The sequence below is a fragment of the Microtus ochrogaster genome, linkage group LG9, assembly GCF_000317375.1.
Source record: "Microtus ochrogaster isolate Prairie Vole_2 linkage group LG9, MicOch1.0, whole genome shotgun sequence".
Taxonomy (NCBI): Eukaryota; Metazoa; Chordata; class Mammalia; order Rodentia; family Cricetidae; genus Microtus; species Microtus ochrogaster.
In genome coordinates this window covers 7,965,515-7,980,083 of record NC_022034.1, presented here as the reverse complement: position 1 = coordinate 7,980,083, position 14,569 = coordinate 7,965,515, and the positions used below count along the sequence as shown (strand labels likewise).

General features: G+C 42.6%; 1 protein-coding gene and 1 pseudogene across 1 annotated transcript in view; both read left to right on the top strand.

The window, feature by feature from the left end:
* The window catches only part of Pacrg (parkin coregulated), a 460,318-nt gene that overhangs the window by 181,957 nt on the left and 263,792 nt on the right, over positions 1 to 14,569 (top strand). The gene's annotated exons all lie outside the window — the stretch shown is intronic.
* On the top strand, positions 7,110 to 7,691 carry LOC101988283 (annotated as a pseudogene).

The window sequence follows — 14,569 nt, the reverse complement described above, 5'->3', positions numbered from 1 at the left end:
TATACAGACATACATGCAGGCAAAATATTCACATATATAATATAAATAATGATTTTTAAACTGCTATGAGAACGCCTTCAGCCAATATCCTTTAAGATACTAGCCCACTTTGGGCATGGGCTTATGTACTATAATGCAGATGCAAAGCATGCCTGGGTTCTTTGATGGAGGAGGGTCATCTTTCTATCTGTTGTTTCGTTGGTTAAGTAATAAAAAAAACTGCTTGGCCCTAATAGGACAGAAAATTAGGTAGGTGGAGTAGACAGAACAGAATGCTGGGAGAAAGAAGCAGATTCAGGCAGTCACCATGATTCTCCCACTCCAGACAGATGCAGGTTAAGATCTTCTCTGGTAAGCCACCTCGTGGGCTACACACAATATTGGAAATGGGCTAGTCCAGGTGCGAGAGTTAGCCTAGAAAAGGCTAGATATAATGGGCTAAGCGGTGTTTAAAAGAATACAGTTTTCGTGTAATTATTTCGGGTAAAGCTAGCTGGGTGGCGGGACACAGCCCACCGCCTATTACTACAGTTCTTGGCTGCTGGATTAGGTTCCACTTCCCAATGCATGCAGAGGCCTGTGGATCATTCCTGTTTCTGTGAGTTTATCCCCAGTAAATAAACCTTTGTTATACTCCATTCTGGGCTATTGTAGAACTCTTTTGTATACTAACATTAAACCTGGGAAGATAACACAGAAAGAATAAAACTGTTCAACTCTTAGTGAAAGTTAGCAAGAAATCTGTATGACCTCAGTAAAGTACAAATTAAAACCTAATAATATTTCTTATTAACACATTGATTGTTGTGTAATGCCTTCTAAACAAAATATAAAGTAGAAAAACTTTCAAGACACCCACCTGACAGTAAACCTGCTAGTTTTTAAAAATCCAGTGGGACTGCAGTCCAGCAGTGACTGGGCTGACCCATGCCTGCTAAGTCTGGGATTGTCACCAAAATGCAAGCAGTCCACTTCCTAAGAGATGGCTACCCTCGGGTCTCTGCTGAACCAGACTTGTCAGCCCTGAGAGGCAGTGAGTAGATGAGCGAATGCATGCCACTAGATGTTCCCGAGCGTTCTTGCCCTGCTACGAGCTTGTGTGTGTGTGTGTGTGTGTGTGTGTGTGTGTGTGTGGTGTGTCTTTAGGACAGCATTTTAAGTACTGAGCCATCGCCCCAGACCGCAGGCCCCTTAACTGTTTAGGATATGGAAAAGCAGCACTGTTGGTATCGCAGGAGGACACAGGAATCACTGAAACTGCCGCTGCATGACCACGCTTATTAAGACCGTGTAACTGTTTATGATTTCACACCCAACCCTACTTGTTTGTGGTTTTGAGACAGAGTCTCATGTGACCTAGTTTAGCCTGAAACTTTCTATTTAGCCAATGCTGGCCTTGAACCATTCCTCCTTCTCCCTCCATCTCTCAAATGATGGTATTGCAGACATGAGCCACCACACCCAAGTTCCAATTTATTTTTAATCCGGAAAATATGAAAATACCATGATATAATACATGTACAATAATCTTTATGACATAATGGTTTAAATGGCCCCAAACTTTAAATAACATGATTGCTGAGCCTATCACTGTTCAATGCATACAACACACACACACACACATACAATGTACATATAGTACAAATATAATACACACATGCATGTAACAAACACATAAACACATACATACATATATACATACTCATAGCAAGTACATACACATAGCAAACACACAGACCAATAACACATGCATATACACAACACACATATACACACATACATAGTATACATATATCCACATAAATCCATACATATCACACACACATGCAAACATAATACACATGTATACCCATACACACTTATATACATATAACAGAAATTTCAGCTGCCCTGCTAGACCCATGTCCTACACCACCTTGTTTAACAAACCTCGCCATCGTCCATCAGCCATCAACCTCTCTGTCTGGTGTTGTCTCTGTCACATTCTTACTGCCTCTATCTACTTCTGCTAACCATTATGATGAATTGTGTGGGTGTCTTATCTCATCTCCTAGACTGTTAGGGCTTCCAAAGGCACAGCTCACGCCTGGCATCCTGGTCATTTTAAACCTACCCCAGTACCTGGTGCAGGTCTTGAAGCCCCAGGCCCCAGTGAATGCCAAACTGAGCTGATTTGGGGCTGATTCCAGTGGCAGCTGCAACAAAGTGTCCTTTTCCAGCTCCTCCCCCCAATGCAACCTTTTTTTCTTTTGCACATGTGTCTAAATCTACAGAAATAGCCACAACTTTGCACCTAGCTGTCAAGGTGTGTCCTAATGTAGGGATCTAATGAAGGAAGTCTGCTCAGTGAAGGAGCAGGAGGGACTTTCTTGTGTTGTGAGCCATATACTCTCATTTCAGTGGTGCTAAGAAAACAGAATTATGTTGATGTAAACACTGAATTTTTTATTTTTGTTTGTTTGTTGAGACAGGTTCTCTCTATATCCCAGGATGTCCTGGAACTCACTATGTTGACTGCCTGCTTCTACCTCCCAAATGCTGGAATTAAAGCCATGTGCCACCATGCCTGACTGACATTTGAATTTTTAATGCAATTTTATATTTTACGTGAATTTTTTAGCTTTAGTTTGAGGTATCACTTGTTTTTTTCTCCTAACAGGATAAAGCATGCTAATTATATATTACCACTGCTTTAATGCCCCATGCCAGCATTCTATTGAGTAGAAACAAGAAGTTTACTTAAATAAAATAAATTCTGTTAATTTTCCATTCCCCTCACCCAGGACTTTGGCTTTTAATGTCTAAAATTGACAAGTATTACTCAGATAATAAAGATAAAAATTACCACAAATTAATAAGAAAATGTACAACACTATATTTAGAAAGATCAAAGTATGAGATTCTTCCATCCAATAAATTTAAACTGTGAAAAGAAGGATGGGACTTTGAGCAATGACGTCAATCCAAATCACTTGGAAAACAGAGGGAGGGGGATAGAGAGGTGCACATCAAACGTACATCTTCAATAAAATTGTTGGCATAATTTTAACTCTCCCCTGCATTTCTTGTTGCTTTCCCTCAGCGACAAGTTTATGCTCACACCATCCAATCAATTCTCTATTATTTTATGTAATCTCAGAAATAAACAGGAAAAACATTTTATTCCTTTAACTTTTCAGCAAGAACTATGGAGGTCTAGTTTGGTTTTTGTTGTTGTTTTGTTTCATTTTCTCTTTTTGTTTTGCCTTATGTAAGCAATAATAAAACACTTTCTGCTAGGTGCTTTCATGTTGTTTATCAGGATTAAATAAGTTGGCTTCAGGAGTGAATTCTAAACATGGAAAAATTTGAAAATTCTAATAATAACCTGTTTGCACATTTATTTGTTTGCTTGTTTTTTTAGAATCTCTGTGTACACAAATCTACTAACATTTATTTCAGAAGCAGCCAAGTGAGGGTAGAGCTGCTCCGCACACAGATAAGAAGTGCCATCACAGGGTAATTAATGCCTTTGGAGCTGACTTTACTACATTTGTATCAATTATGTGCAAGGCACTGAAATTTCCCTGATACAGATATTAGTAATATCTAGTCCAAATACTGATAGTACATAAAATAGATAAAGAAAGTCTCATTAAATGTATCCAATGTAAGCTAGAATAGGAGGCAGTTGTTTAAAATACAGAAAGTTGTTGGTATGAGCTTGGACAGGAAATAGACTATGGTTGGAGCTGCAATATAACTGATTAAAAGTGACGATCCATCCCACATAGATACAGCCAAGAACACAAGCCTTTGAGGTCCTGCTGAAGAGTGAGGAAGATTTTGGATGAAGCTGGCCACTGGGATGGAGGGAGACACAGATGGACCTACAGGGGCAGGCCTTTGAACGGCAAGCCCAGTGAGATTTTCTCTGTAGGGTGTGAGTCACCAACCACCCCAATGTTTTCAAAAGGAAGAGTTTTTTGCGGGGGAGGGAGTCAACTATTGATGTGGGAGTGTCATATATCAATCTATTGATTTCATTGGTTAAGCAATAAAGAAACTGCTTGGCCCTGATAGGTTAAAACATAGGTGGGAGGAGTAAATAGAACAGAATGCTGGGAGGAAGAGGAAGTGAGCGCAGAGAGATGCTATGCTTCTCCTCTCTGGGCCAGATGCCATGAAGCAAGCTGCCAGGTCAGACATGCTGAATCTTTCCCGGTAAGACCGGTGCTACACAGTTTATCAGAGATGGGTTGATTGGGATATCAGAATTAGCCAGTAAGGGATAGAGCTAATGGGCCAAGCAGTGTTTAAAAGAATACAGTTTGTGTGTTGTTATTTTGGGGCATAAGCTAGCGAGGTGGCTGGGGTGCTGGGGATGCAGCCCCGCTGCTCCTATTACAATAAACTATATTCTTCAGAAAGCTGAGATTATCATTTTATGGAGAAGAGATAAAAATAGGAAATCTCTAACGAATTTGTGTGTTTTGGTGGAGTGATACCATTTGCTGAGAGTTTATCCTAAGGAAACAAGTGACTACTGACCTGAGAAAGAGCTTTCCAGGCTCTTCTGCTCCTCAGACCAATGGTAAGGGGCCAAGGTCCATAAACTGTGGTGTAATTGCTTAATAGAATATTGGGAAATGGCTATAAATTATGAAACTGGTAAAAGTCTTAATCATACACAAAATCTGCAGACTGCAGTGAAAGAGGGGAAGTAATGGAAAAGCCCCGAGTCACAGGTAGGGAAGTGACGTGCAGGTCACAGTAGGAGACACAGGCAGATAGCCAAGTAGGAGCTTCTGAGTGAAGAGACTGTTATTTTGTTTTGTTTGTTTAATTTTTGTTCTTTATTTCTGCATTACAGTGTCCGATATCTTTTGGGGTCTATTAAAAAAATCAATGCTTTTTCAATAGGCCAATCAAGAACAAAGGAGCCCTTGAGCCAAGCAGCCACTATGTGACTTTCAAAGAAGGGTTCTCATCTGTGCAAGGCAAAGGCAGAGAAGACACTGTGTTGCTCAGGCCTCTATAGCTTGCTGGATGACAGGGCTCAAGGCAAGGGCAGTAGGTGCAGGAGAAGTAGATTGAGGCATGGAGGGGCTTATGTGGTTCCATAGTGAGTGTCTGCATTATAAGGGACTTCAAGATAGCTCAGTGATGAAACTGGAATTCTTCATGACCTCCTTAGCTTAAAATCAGGTAATATCCCCCCTGTGTGTAAAAACCCTATTATTTTTAAGTTTCACACATCAAAGGAATTATAGACAGTTGTCTTGAATAATGTCACAGCCTGGTTCCTCTGGATACACAGCCAGAAGATAGCTATGTCATAGAATGTTGGTCAAAGGAGAGAAATCTTCAGAATATTGCTCCAGAAGTATTTCTTGAAACTCGTGCTTTATGCTGATTGTAGTTAATGTTGCTGACATAACCACACCAGTTTAAAACTGTGATTGACTAAGCAAACAGATCTCAAGTCACATAAACAAAAAAGTAACTACTACATGAGAGAGTGGGCATCTTAAACCGATTGTGAAACATCCTCTGTGTGTGTATGTGTGTGTGCAATGTCAACATGTCAATAATTCTGCTAAAAATCATATTCGTGGACTAGGGAGATAAGTTAGTGGGTAAAGTTTGGGATACACAATCAAGAGGACCTAAAACCAGATCCCCAGGATCCATGCCTGGAACCCAAACTGGGGGAGCAGAAACAGGCAGATCCCTGGAGTTTATTGTGTAGGCAATCTAGTCAAAATGTTGAGCTCCAGCACTGAACAATCCTGTCTCAAAATAGTAATGGGGAGAGTGACAGAGGAAGACGTCTTACATTGACTCTAGCCTACACACACACAAACACAGAGAGAGAGAGAGAGAGAGAGAGAGACAGAGAGAGACAGAGAGAGAGACAGAGAGAGAGACAGAAAGAGACAGAGAGAGACAGAGAGACAGACAGAGAGAGAGACAGAGAGAGACAGAGAGAGAGACAGAGAGAGAGACAGAGAGAGAGAATGACAGACACACATATACAAACACAATACACGGACACCACACTCATATGCATAGACATACACAGAGATACTCACATATACAGAGAGACATACACATATACACAGAGATACACACACACAGACCCTAGTTGTGAGGACTGACAAAAATATAATAAAAGCCCTACTTAGACCTATGTTGGAAGTGATCAAAATTGTTTGCTAATTTGTTCAAACTACACATAGAAAATGCATTGTATATTTAATGTAAAATAGACCCCCATACAAATTATTCTGTACTTTCTATAACCAAGATAAAACACACACACACACACACACACACACACACACACACACACACACACAAACAACCCACACTTCCATTTAGGAAAATGATTAAATTATGATAAAAGTCTGTTCAACTGAATATTACATAATCATTAAAATAACATATCAACCAAAGAAGGTGCATGTCAGGTTTTTTAAATAGCATGTTCAAATTCTGTACACAGTAAGACTTTGGTGTTGTGTTAGGAGTGGCAGAACTGCATCTGGCGCCATTCTGTTGTAAGGAAGGAGCGGCGGGCCGCTTTCCACCACCCGGCTCCCGGCCACCAGCTAGCTTTACCAGAAATAATTACACGGAAACTGTATTCTTTTAAACACTGCCTGGCCCATTAGTTCCAGCCTCTTATTGGCTAGCTCTTACATATTGATATAACCCATTTCTAATAATCTGTGTAGCCCACGAGGTGGCTTACCAGAGAAGATCTTAACTTGCGGCTGTGTCGGGTGGGAGAATCATGGCAACTGCCTGACTCGGCTTCTTTCTCCCAGCATTCAGTTTTGTCTACTCTGCCTACCTAATTTTCTGTCCTATTTAAGGGCCAAGGCAGTTTCTTTATTTAACCAATGAAATCAACACAAAACAGAAGACTCCCACATCACTTTGGGCCTTGTAAAACATGTAAAGGAGACCATCCATACTAATCACATACCCACATGTTAGCAACAAATGTCTCAACTCTTGGTAGTGGCACCGTAGGTCACCCTACTCCTTCTTTAGAATTGTTTTCAGACAGCGGGAGAAAGGCTTTTTCCCTTCCTCTGGCGGCAGCCATCAGGTGAGCCAAGATGGGTGCTTACAGATACATCCAGGAGCTGTGGGGGAAGAAGCAGTCGGACATGATATGCTTTCTCCTGAGGGTTCTGCTGCTGCCAGTACCGCCAGCTGTTCATGCTACACAGGGCTCCCTGCCCCACCCGGCCTGATGAAGAGCGTGACTGGGATACGAGTCCATGTTCACTGCAGTGGCTGCAAAAGCTCAGTTCCTAAAGGTGCAACCTACAACAAGCCTGCCCATCATGGTGTTAACCAGCTAAAGTTTGCCGTAAGCCTTTTCAGTCCAGGAGAGAGCTGGACGCCACTGTGGGGCTCTGCGAGCCCTGACTTCTTACTGGCTTGGCGAAGATTCCACATACAGATTTTTTGAGGTTATCCTCATTGATCCATTTCATAAAGCTATCAGAAGAAACCCTGACACCCAATGGATCACTAAACCGGTCCACAAGCACAGAGAGATGCCTGGGCTGATGTCTGCAGGCCGCAAGAGCTGTGGCCTTGGAAAGGGCCACAAGTTCCACCACACCATTGGTGGCTCTCGCCGTGCAGCCTGCAGAAGGCGCAACACTCTGCAGCTCTACCGTTACCACTAATATACGTAATGTTTATACAATTCATACCCAACAAACAATTTAGGACCGTCAAAAAGCTTGTTTTCAGATAAGGACACACATTAATCGTGTAACTAGAGGTTAACAAGAAACGGAGAGCTTGTGTGTATGCCGAGCTCGGGATGTGTATTTGAGGCTCATCTTCCTGGAGGTGGTAGCAAAGTCCTGGGTGGTCTTCCAGCTCCAGCCGGAGATGTGTGGTCTCTCAGGGACTGGTCCGTGTGGAGATTCTCTACAGTAAACAGCAGCATTCTAACAATTCAGTCATCTTCAGCAAAAGTCAATTAGAGTTGCAGGCCTTTGTAATTTGGGGATGCTCGATAGAACGAACATGATTTTAAACCCTGATTTGAAAAAGATGAAACTTGACATTCACATACAGGAATCCATTTCTTAAGTTTTTCAGAAAATATGCCATGTTCAATTTTAATTTCAACAAATAGAGAGCAAATCTACATAAAGCAAAAAAAATTGCTGAGGATTTGTTTGCCCTGAGATATGTTTTGCTCAGTATAATTGGATTGTCAGGATGTGTCTGACATATGCTAATGAAGCAGCAAGAAAGCCAAATATGGTTTATTTGGTTACATTAGTCCTTTTAGAGTGAAACCAGCGACAATTATTCCTCTCCTACTTAGACACTTGGGATGGAAATCACACAGCGATCCTACCCTGGCCTCAAGGATCAGGTGAGGGTGGAGCTCTGTGCCACCCAGCTGCACCCTCGGCCACTAAAGTATCTCCTCTCTCTCCTTTTCTCTCTCATTGCAGGTGTAAGCTTCTTTTGTTAGGTTTAAATCTGGAAGTCATTCCTTTTTTACCTCTGCTGCAGGACCCATGCTAATTAAGGTTTCCTTTGCCCATGGTTGCATTGAAACAGATACTTATGTATATTACGTGTGTGATACTAATGTCATTTTAAATGGATTTGTTCATGAGGACCCACATAAAGAATCTAGCAGTATAGCTCCTAGGCCAGTTGTCTTGAGCATAGGAATCACCAGCTGCCCCTCCAGGCCTTCCATTAGGTATGGCCAGTACCAGGACACACCAGTCTTTTCTCCTGCACCCAGGTAGTAAGCACCTGTCTGACTCTCTCCTAGACACCTGTCCTTATTGGCAGGAATGGGGGGGAAGGCATTTTAAATTAATAGTACAATAAGTCCCAAACCACTTGGGTTTGAAATACTGATATAATTGGGACACCTGCAAATACTATCCTGGAGGCATCTAGACATAAATATAAATAAGAGGAACTTGAAGGGTTGCCGGAAGGGCCTTTTATCAGCAGCAGGCGGTCAGGTTTATTTGCCTCTCCTGAGAACAGGTAGGTTCAGGCTCAGATGTGAACCACAGCCCTGAGCTCACTGAACACGTGATGCTACACAGTCTCTCTAGCGTACCCTCGTCCCACCAGTGAGTGCTTTACCAAGCCCTGTTCTTTGAAGGCTATGCGGGCCTGTGGTTAGGGCCTTAGGGCCAGGTTGTGCGGACCTGTGATTTTAGGGGCCCTAAGGGCCAGTTCATGTTTAAACAGCATGTTAGTGCTGTTATGGGTGCCCATCGTGAACCAAAATGGCCAATGCTGGCCATCCAGGGGCCTATGTCATCACAAAATGGCTGCCTCTGAATGTCTTAGAACCCAGAAGTAACTGGTGATATAATCTGCTATTTCAATATTTCTGGCAGAACATTACTTTTATGTGGTTCCATATAATTATGGGCTTCAGGTCAGAGGCCCGTGTCTCCACCTTAGCCTGGGTCAGCCTGCCTATGTGTGTCTTTCTATAGTCCTGTGTGGAGCCTGCATGCTGGTCTGCATGTTTGTCTGTGCCCATGTATGGAAGGTCCATGTGTGTGCTGTGTGCCTAGTGCCCGCCAGCGTCTGCTGCCTCTCCAGAGGTCCGTGTGAATGAAGCATGCCCTTTCTGCCCATCATCCCACCATCCATGACCCTCCTCTCCCCCTTTCCTGGCATCAGAGCTCAGACACATCAGTGGCGTCCCTGCAAACTGTATTAGACACATGTATGCTGTCGCTCATGCCAGATGCTCAGTGTAAGGTTGTGTTCACTCTCCACTACCTCTTTATTCTGACAACCCAGGTAAATTGGATTAAGCACGATGGAAATCATTCAGAATAAAATTGGCTAGGCCTTCTATATAGTTCCATAACATTTTAGTGACAAACACTAAAAATTTCATTTGTAGAGAGGATTATCATTTTAATTATACAAACTGTGTTTACCTTATGAAGTCTGGGTTTCCAATGCAAAGTTTAATCCACCAGATATGACTAATTTTCTTGTAAGTTTTGCTTTAACCTTAGCCTTTCAAATTTTCATAGTGGAATATTATTAATCCTGATGATTCATGACCCGCCCCTGGTATTTTGCCATCTTTAGTATGAAATCTTTCATTTAGAAGCTGCATACAGAGGTGGGAGGGAGCCTAACTCTTACTGGGGAGCATTTATTATAAGACATAATTATAAACACTGTTGCCTACAACAGATAAATATTTACAACTCAGATTACACTAGGAACCTGAAGCTAGGTGTGCTTCTGTTGTCCTCTGGCTGTATTCCTTTAGATGGACTGCAGAAGAATGAGTCCCAAGCCCGAGTTTCTTTAGATTTGTGTGACAATCAAGATCCTGGGTTAATATCAGAGACAACAGGAGTCACACCTACACTGACTAGGTCAGTTTTCTGTCTTCTCAGGCCTGGACCATGTTCTACCCACCAATGAGATCATGTCTGGGGTAGTCTGTCACTGGAATAGACTTCCCTAGCCAGGCTCCACCTGGGAGTCCTCGGGTCCAGCTCTTTCTGTTAGTGCGAGATGCTGAGGCTTGTGTAGAGGAGATCCTCTAGGATGGAGACCATCCTCAGGCCTCTGGTGAGCAGGACTTCCTAGTCTCCCCCATACCACATGATCCAGAAGGGTCCTGGGGACAGAGCCTCTGTCTCAAGCCAGAGGATGTAGGGACATCCTTGTGCCTTGATGTTTTGATTCTTTGAAGAAAAGTCAACCTCCACTCAGATTTGGTTCTGGCGTGCTCTCAACCTGTGTGACCTGGACGGTATCATCTCTTTCTTTAGCTGTGAAAGTGAGGGCACCAGGCTGACAAGTAATGACAGGGAAAGGCCATTGGCGTGGTCATGGCTTCTTATCACTGTGTAGTTTTATGGTGAACACTTTTGCTCCCGATAGAAACCAACGATGGCATCAATGGTGCTAGCTCTGTACTTAGAGAGATGCTGCTTTAGGGGGAAATGCACAACTTAATCACAATCCCCAGCAGGTGCATGCTGAGGGAGAGTGCAGGAGCCAGGTTTCTGGAGCACATCCGGGTCCTTGGCCTCAGAGCAGTTAGAGCCAGAGTAGCTAGCAAAATCTGACAGTTCCAGTTTCTGCCACATCCTAGCAAGGTACTTCATGGCCAAGACTGCAGTGCATTCTGGGGCTGGAAGAGACCTCAGCACCTCTGGAGAGCTGAGTCTTCCACAGATGGTAGCTGAAAAATCTCGAATACAAGGATGTTCATTGCCCAGGAACCGACTTTAGGATTTGTTTAAAAATCCAATGAAACTGAATGAGAAGAAAATGGGTCTCCACGAGGAGAGGAATGAGCAATAGTTAATCTCTAAACGGTCAAAGAATGATGCCGCTGGCTCCAGGGAGCAGGGATGCAGAAATCAGTACACCTGCTCAAGCCACTCTCTTCCCCGCCTCTGTATTTATATAATTCCAGTACTTGGTGCAAGCATTGTAGTGCAAGAAGCTGGGTGAGGCAGGGGCGCAGGGAGGGGGGTAGGATTAGTGAGATAGAAGCAGAAGCCCATGACAAAGCAGAACCAAGAGAGGGGCAGTAATCTGTGGAGGAAACTTGAAGGTAGACCCAGTCTTCCTGAGTATTCAGCTTCCCTCAGGCTGGGATCCTCCACCTAGTCACAGGCCGCAATGACCTCGTTCAGAAGTTGCCTGCACTGGACCTGATTGTTGGCAGAACTTGATTTAATTATATGATCTTGTTTATGTGTTTGGGTAGTTAAGCAGGACAGCATTCACTTGCCTGAGAAAATATAGAAAAGTTCCACGATGAGATTCTGGAAGAACTTTGTAACTCAACATAATTGAATTCTAGCCTAATGTGCCAAGACAGAACAGTGTAATATACGCTCTGGCATTTGTTTAGCCCAAGAAAATTCACTCATCCAAGAAGTCCACTGATAGTGTACTCATTTAATGTAATTACCCTATTATGCATAAAATAATGTGCTTAAGGAGAGGTAGGCCACCTGCTTTAATCACCGCAGTAAGTTGTAAACGAAATAAAATAGCTCTGGCTGTAGTATTAAAAATATCAAAAGCATTTAATGAGGAATCTGCCCTAGCTGAAGAAAGGCAAATTTTTCAGAATGACATCAAAATATTGTGTTTATTTGAAAGTACGAATGTTAGGAATTTTTAATTAAAAAGTCTCTGCAGCTGATGTGCACTGCACTCTGTAGGCCTGTCTGCTTGCTGGACAGGAGCACAGAGGCTTGGAACTCAGTCCGACTCCTCCCACTGCAGCATCTGTTTGCTGCTAGGCAAGGTATTCCATTTAAAAGCTCTTGATTGACACTCAGAGAACTCTCTGTTATCATGGAAGCCTTCCTCTAGCTGACCTTCAAAGGGCTTCCCAATGCCGCATGTAGACGCATGCTGAAGAAGATCAGGGTAAAATGATTTAAAACAAATATCAGTGGTTCTTAAAATACCTTTTCTTTGGGTGTAAAAGAAATGCACAGAAATGACCAATACAGTAGCAATCACACACATCTGGGCTGGCTTTGTGTAGCCCGTGACACCTGAATCACAATACACAGAAGTGTTCCTAAACCGAAAGAAGGAAGTTAGAGTAAAAGAGATGCCTTTATATTTTGCAAAAACAGTTTGGTTGTGTGTAACTGGGGCAGGTTCTATTTATTGATACATCAATAGAATATTTATTGTAGATAATCAAGAGACTAGAAATATCTATTTGGTTCCTTCCTTCTCTCCCACTTTCACCTATGAGAGTGGTTTCCTCTAATTAGACCATCCACTAGGTGGGCCTCCCTAGTAACGACTGTTCAGCTCTCCTCCACAGCGGGTTCATAGAAACCCGAAGGCCAGAAGGTGGGATCCAGATCTCAGATATGTTTAGCAAGCCCGAGCAAATGTTTTTTGATACACCTACCACTTGAGGGTTTTCATGGCCAAGTCTCTGGCTTCTCTTGAAAGATGCAAGCTATCAATGTTGGACCCCCTGTCCTGCCTGTCAGGACAGATCTGGAGCATATTAGGGGCATGAACCCCAATTTTCTCTGTTCTCACAACCTGCTACTCCAATGCAGTGGTTTAAAGCCAACTGGCATCAATTACCTTGTTTCCAGTATAATTTTTCTCATAGTAAAGAAATAGTCCTACGGTCCCAGATTGCCTGGCTCAGCCCATGCTGCCAGAAAAATGGAAGAGAACAAATTTTTGTGTGAAAGCGAATAATTACCTCTTCATGATTAATAAGCAAATACAGCATTCTGTGGGGAAAGAGCACAATAGGATGCTTCAGTGATTCATTTGCATAATTCCAAATGTATTTGAACTTCAAACCTACTCTTTATAAATATTAGTGATGAAGGAAACAGGAAATTGAGTCTGTGATACAGGAACAGAGCGAGAAATAACAAGAATTCGAAAAGGCTAATAAAATACAGTGAGGAGGGGTAGAAGAGAAGGGATATTGGATACAACCCCTTTTTCTCTTTCTGCCTCAGAAACTGGCTGTTGTTTTCAGCTAATACTTTTCTCTGTCCTTTCTGTCTTAGTTCTCAGGTGCAATTATTTCAACACCTACCTCCCCTCCAGAAATCCCTTTGCTTATTAGCAATAGAATAGGAGTTCCAAGAGTGAAATCTAGTCTAACCCCAACAGTAGCAACCATGACGGGATCAGTTCTTCGTGTCTGTTGCTCTTCACCTGCCGTGACGTTAGCCACGTTAGTCACAGTAGCCTTCATCCTCATGGTTATTTTAAGGTAGAACTGAGCCCTCCGTTCTTGCAGATGATGTGACTGAAGCTTACAATGATTGAGTAATTTCCCCTGTAATGAAAGCAGAACCACAATTTACATTAGGTCCACATGGCTGCACGATGCCTGCTCCTTCCCCTTGGACTTGCTTGGTGGTTGGCTAATCATTCCTCCTGGGTAGTTAACTCATGCTTAAAAAATAACAACCGTATCAGTCTGTTTCAGAGTTGACTGATCCTGAATTATGAGTTACACAAAAGAGATCTCACTGTAATGTAAATCACAGTTCCTCTTTACTTGCCAAAATGAACATATGAAAAGGTTTTAAAGTTATACTTTCTGTTGTATTGCCTTGTAATGCATGTGGGCACAACTGCAGCCACAATTATAAGGGGTATTCACTGCAACACGTGGTGCACATGGCCTTCTACTGTGGGTCTGAATGGAATAAATTCTGCTGCTTGATGAATATATTTATTTGTTCATGAGTTCATTGATAATGGGTGGTAGTTGAAGTGGATGAAAGAATGGACTTGGTACCACTGAACCTTGACTACGAAATTCACTGTCTGCTGACTGTGAGACCTTGCTCAAGATCCTTAACTACGTTTATGCCCATCTGTGGGTGCATGTGGGACTTATGGAAACACCGACATAGTGAAACTAGAGGGAAACCTTCAATGTTCCTTAGGCACTGCCACACTTGTTTTTTGAGATGGGGACTCTCCTTGTCCTGGATTCTGTCACTTATGCCAGGCTAGCTGACAAGTGACTCCCAGAGACCCACCTGTTTCTGCCTTG